The sequence below is a fragment of the Cydia fagiglandana genome, chromosome 12 (genome assembly GCF_963556715.1).
Source record: "Cydia fagiglandana chromosome 12, ilCydFagi1.1, whole genome shotgun sequence".
Taxonomy (NCBI): Eukaryota; Metazoa; Arthropoda; class Insecta; order Lepidoptera; family Tortricidae; genus Cydia; species Cydia fagiglandana.
The window spans coordinates 16,477,939-16,484,413 of NC_085943.1; the positions used below are offsets into that span (position 1 = coordinate 16,477,939).

Here is a 6,475-nt window from a genome sequence, read left to right on the forward strand (position 1 = left end):
ACCCTCGGTGGGCGAGTCCGACTCGCATTTGTCCGGTTTTTTTTTAATTATAACGAGCTGTCTGCTAACGAAAATTTGCAAAAATTCGTCACTAATAATATGTATAACTATTATTTATTGTACTGTCAGCTGCAGAGATAGTTGGCCGCCTACAAACTAACTTCTATGCAAAGGGCGTCATTTATTCTGCAGTAGATTGTACGTGCCTCCATATAATATGTAAACAATCTAGGCTTTGATTGAAAAAACCATCAAGGTTAAACAAACTTCAGTAGCTCAGTTGATTCGCATCTCGATTGGATCCGTGTTTCTGGTAGGCGCGAGAACGAATGTCAATATACAGGGCGCGATTCGGGAAATGAATTTGAGATTCACTAGATATGAAATAGTAAATATATGTGACGTTCTACGGCAAAAGTACCTTATGACGGCTGGTGCTTGGGTGGATTTCATCACTAAAAATTTCACCATACAAAAATTTTATTTTTTTAAATGTTGAATTTAACACGATTCTAGCTGTGTAAAGTAATAGAGGGCTGTATATTGAGGATATTTATGGTATTTATACAATCATTTGTGGCTTATATTTGAAGTTATCGCTTTCGGAAAATAAAAACGCAAGATGGTGATGACAACCATGGTATGGTAATGACTCTTTTATGGACGGTGATGACACTGCATGTACGGTAATGACGATTTGGGAACTAAATTATATATGTCTTAAAAACGTATTAAAAAAATATAAACTTTTTTTAATTGTAAGGATTTAGAACTTTAATAAACATTACAAATAACATGTTTTTGAACATAAGACTAGCTACATAAATTATTTTCAGAAAATTATAAAAAATACATTTTATTCATATAATAAATAAATATATAACAAGTATTTGTATTGTATAATTCTAAATAATTTATATTCAGAAATATGCAATTTATGTATTTTATTTTTTTGGGTTTTTTCAATGTTAAATCATAGTATCAATATTGTACTCTTATTATCAGTTTAAACCCGCATCTTCTTTTATCTACTGCATAACTTGGTATTTATATCATATTAGAAAATTGCTGGCTTACCAATGAGCGTAATTGTTATGATATATTACGTTTTTATTTGATAATTTGATTCATTACCTAAGTTTGTAATGTTTGTATTTTTGTTGTTTTATAAACTAACTTTAAAAATAGTTGTAATGATTTAAATCCATATATAGTTTGTTTAATAGCTAAACATTTTTATATAATCAGTGTTTTATAAGTTGCAAGATCCCTACTTTTAATGCATGTCATAAGTTACAAAATGTTAGGTATTGGGCCGAATGGGTCGGGTGACTAACAAATGGTATAATTATTAATTGCTGTAATTATATACATCAATTAATGTAATATCATCAAAAAACATAAGGCCATCTGGATAGTGAGCCAGTACCGTAGCCTATGGTCGCTTAAAACTTAATAGATGTTGCTTGTTTAAATACAATGTTTTAACACGACTAACATGCAATTACAGACACTAAGTTGCACGATTTACATGTATTAGATTATAAAAAACAAAAAAAAAACGTTTTAAGTTCTAAGTGACCTAAATTTTGCCTAGTTAGTCAACATGTTATATAAAACCTAACCATCCCTCTAGGGTGAAAGAAATAGTTATATCTTTTTCTGCATTTATTCTACATTTATAAGGTAGACATTATATAGTGTTAGAAGACATAGAAAACGTTTTTCAAACATAAAGCTTAATATCATAGTGAATTATACCAAAATAACTAGAAAAGTTTCTGAGAACCGTCATCACCATACACATGAAATCATCACCGGTCGTAATTTTTTCCCGGTGATGATGGGTATGGTGTTGACGATTTGAGAGTTTCTTGTTTTTATTTCTAGAATGGGAATATTAGTAGTTAATGTCTTTGCCACACAATAAATTCCATGTAGTTTTCCATTCATTTCGATAATTATTTCTAATATATCATTCGTAACTTCTTTAAACCAAAGCATAACGGTGATGATGCTCTGTTGTGACAAACTACTTTTTACAAATTTGTTCGTCATATTTCTTACGATTCAATGATGTGAATTTATAGCGAAATCATTTTTTGCATTTTATACTAAAGTGAAAAATAGGGCAAGGACCTTTAGCGATATTTTGTTGTTTATACACGGAGATAAGCTCACATTGACATAACCATGACGGTGTTGACGAATATTCGTGACAAAATTTTAAATATTTTTAAATGTACTTTCTCGGTGAAGGAATTGTTGCATATTTATTCATGTGTTTAACAACAACATGGAAAAGATATAACTAAAAGAAAAATCGCAATCGTACGATAGGTATGCTATAATTTTCACTGCAAACAAAAAGGTTTTGATTTTTCCGGTAGACGGTGATGATTTTAGACACATGAAACATTTTATATAAAAAAAACTATTAAGTTATTGGAGATGGTAATTGAAGGAACATTAAGATAATAGTTCTTAAAAACATATAAAAAAGTTGCAACTCACACAACCCACTAGTTTTTTTATAAAGACCGAACCATAACTTTTCGCCCGATTTTGAAATCCACCCGCTTACGCTATTATTAACGCCGCTCCAGTATTCAGCCGGGGCAATGGTCTAATTCATTTCCCAAATCGCGCGGACAGAAGTAAGATTGTGGTACTAGTGCTCGACATGCTAATGCCAAATAGATGACACCCTGCTGTCACCTCTATTAACAATAACTAAAATTTCAAGATGACATGTACCGGGACCGCATCCAGCACATAATTATTTTCCATCATATTTTCACGAAAACTTACGAACTGTCCTTGCTATTTCAGTCAGTCTCGGTAGAAAAAGTACTGACATTGACTGAACTAGCATAACAAATACGAACGTTTCCGAGAAAATACAATTATGCACTACATCTGTAATTATCTTGCAATTACCTATTCCTGTTTATTTTATTTACTTATTTGGCTTACCTATATGCTATTCAATATGTGTCTCAATTTGATTATGTTTTTATCAATTTAAAACAAAGTGTTTATGAAAAATCTATCAAAAACCAGCGTTTTTATGTTTTGTGTGGTAGAAAGCATTCGTTTTTGTCTCGCTATTCATTAAATAGATAAAGTCTGTCGCGATGGAGCTGCATGCAGCCAATTGTGCTGACAAGGAAGAACTTTTTTCTATTGTGTTTCATTCTAAATGTCCCCTCTTCGTGACAAGAAAGCAGATAAAAGGTAAAACTAACTAACAATTGGCACCTCTCCGAATTATAAAAAATGTTCAATTTTATTAGCAGACAACTGAAATAGTTCGTAAAGATAGAAGCAATGCCATTTAATTTATTTCTAACCACTCACATGCTTTATGCAACTGTAGTTGCAAGCTGTCACCCTTATTTTCACATAATAATAGAGGTCATTGAAAAATATCAATCATTTGTGAGTGGAATACAGGTGTATTGATAATTTCAATTATCTATTTATTGAAGTGTATATCTAACCTCTATGTTGCTTTAGTAATTATTTAACTTTCACAAGAATAATTAAAACGCTATGAAGTAAATAACGAAGATTCCAGTGTAAAATTTACGAGTAAAAGCTTTTTAAGGTTAACTTTGAATTCAAAAAACGGAATTCAATCCAAGTAACAATTAAGACTGGCAAGAAAGTTGTTTCAGAATTGGACATTCGAGTAAAATTTTAGTCTGAAATTAAACCAAATTACATTTTAGTCTGATACTTAACCATTTGCTTCCTGATGCATTTATGATTTTTTGTGTTTCACTTTGTAATTTTTACTTTGATAGTTACCTATTTATTTAACTCGTCAAGTTTCAGTTTTAAAAGTGATAGGTATAAATATGCAATAATATAATTTTAATTATAAACCTGTTCCGCTCATTACATATCTGAAATGGTATTTGGTATCTGAAGTGGTATCTTAAATTCAATTATAGTGTAAGAAAAATTTGCACAAAAGCATTTGAATAATATGCTCGAAGTAAATCAAGTAATGTTTATTGAATATACTTTTTAAGGTACTTGTAATACAGTGCTCGAGATTAGTAAGCGCATAATATGTGCATATAATTTACAAATACAAGTATTGTAAAAAAATAATGATTATATTTAATGATTAGACCAATAATTTACACAAATTTGGAATAGCTTTCGCCAAACATGTCTACAAGAAGCTTGAAAGCGTAATTTGATAAATTATATTATTAAATACCCAGCGACGAAGGTTTATATCACAGCCGTTGCAAATGCACTTAGGCATTAGGGATATCCATATAATTTTAATTGTTGAGAACCCACCACCAAAAATCTACCAGACACAGTTTAAATCCGTGAACACTAATACTTTATGCGACACTATAGGCGTACTTATCTTCTCTATTTATTTATCTACTGAGATTTGCTATTGGAATTTAATTCATGCATGTTCTGTGGACTGAGAAGTGACACGTTTCTGTTTTTATTGGCTTTCAACGCTGTGACAGCCGGTATGAGGGCATGTAGTGAAAGGAGTTCTGTCCGAAACGTGGACTCGCGGAGTAACCGACCTCGGCATTCTATTGAATGGTTTCCGTGGATGACTTGAGAAGTGGCATCTCGAAAGTGGCTCAGTGGTTATCTACACAGCGAAGCACGGACGCGACACTGCCCCTTGCGCGGCGAGGTTTCAACTGAATAAGCTGCGACTCGATGCCTCCGCCCAACATAACGCGCTTGCTCAACCCTCACACAACCCGACTATCGACCTTCCCCTTAACAATTTAAGACACATTATCACTCGCGGCACTGATTGTAGTGAAGAAGCTTCGCGCTTCGTTTCGTATAGACGGCCAATACGCATGTCCACGGTATTGTATATAAATTCATATACATGAAGCAGAAGGCATTACTTTCCTTATACATTTAGATTTTCGCGAGTTCAAGGACTTTTTGTTATCTATTTGAGTTTTTTTTTTGTTTGGTCGCATTATCATGTTTCATAGGGAAATTGATATCATTGTATAGCGTCAGAAAGCTTGAACTTGGCCCAGTCTAAGTCAATTCGGAATTGATTAATGATGAAACGATTCGTTAATACTTCATTGACTTTCATATTTATCAAACTTGTACATTAAAAACATTAAATTTGTAACCTGTCTATGGGATTGTGTAATTACATAGACATCGAGGTAATTATTTTGTTACTTAATTACTTGGTTGCCATAATGATAACCTGTTGATACTTCCATTATGTATTGTACTTAGAATGATTACATTTTCTCTTGATGAACCTCTTGAAAATTTTGGATTGTATCACATTGAACAATGACTTCATTTTAAAATAACATAGCAATGTTGACTTCTAATTTGAATGTTTATTGATAGCTACATTCTGCCGTATTCAAACTTCAAGATATTCACAAGAGACGACACGTAATAGATCCATTCTAGATACGTTATAGTTTAGATATCAACTAGTTCTCTTTTGCAGCGCAATTCGGGCAACCAATGTCACTTTTACGTTAGATAGAGTAAGATATGTATCTATTAGATGTGAATTGGATCTCTAAGTCATATCTTGTGAAAATCGTTCAACAGTATCTCCAGAATCGCGCAAATGTCAAATTTGACAGGTTAGATCTTAAATATATCGTTATGGTATCTTGGTGATGTGTAAAAGATGCCTAATAGATGTCTAAGTATTTCAAAATTTGAATCGGGCACATTGTATATAATTATTAAATTAATAGAAATTGTAAGCAATTTACTGATTTTGTGTTTGCTTTACTATGTGTGTTAATAAATAAAACGGTTTTGTTTTCGACACTTGTCAAATAAAAAGAAATCTGCTAACAATTTAAAAAATGAGGAGAGTAAGGATAACACACGTTAGACTGGCCGTGTTCGAGCCGGAGCTTCCGGCGCTTACTTTTCTATGACATGACAGGCGATCACGTGATGCTTTCCATAGAAAACTATGCGCCGGAAGCTGCGGCCCGGACACAGCTTGGTCTAACGTGAGTCGTCCATAACTCTCTCAAAATGTGTCGTTTAGAAATTCTAAAATTTTCACCAGTCGCATTTTTCTATGTAAGCATTTCAATCAGCGCTGAGCAAGTAAACCCAGTTTGCAAGACAATCTAAGATGTTTGAAGTCAAATAACCCGTACTTGTTGACTTTACATTTTCACAATAATAGTGGAAAGCTTAACGTTAAAAGAGTAATTGTAATAATAAATAAAATGTTTATAAAATATTGTTTGATTTTGTCTTCTTCAACAAACACGTTACAGTTAGGTACAAAAATGAAAAACGCATTTAACCGATTTGCAAGACCGAAGTGATCTCATGTGTTCCGTGAACAAAGTTTTGTACTTAACACTAAAAATCGTAAAAGTAATAAAACAGTTTGTCCAATTAAGTTAAATATGCACCGAATTGTATAGAACAAAGTGAAGCAGTGTCATTACAAACG

The 6,475-nt window shown here is 32.4% G+C and overlaps 1 protein-coding gene across 1 annotated transcript in view; it reads right to left on the bottom strand.

The window, feature by feature from the left end:
* The window catches only part of LOC134669631 (small conductance calcium-activated potassium channel protein), a 99,405-nt gene extending 94,441 nt beyond the window's left edge, over positions 1 to 4,964 (bottom strand). Inside the window, exon 1 of the mRNA XM_063527294.1 lies at positions 4,569 to 4,964. The gene's annotated coding sequence lies outside the window, so the exon portion shown is untranslated. The remainder of the gene's footprint in view (positions 1 to 4,568) is intronic.
* Positions 4,965 to 6,475: the final 1,511 nt, after the last annotated feature.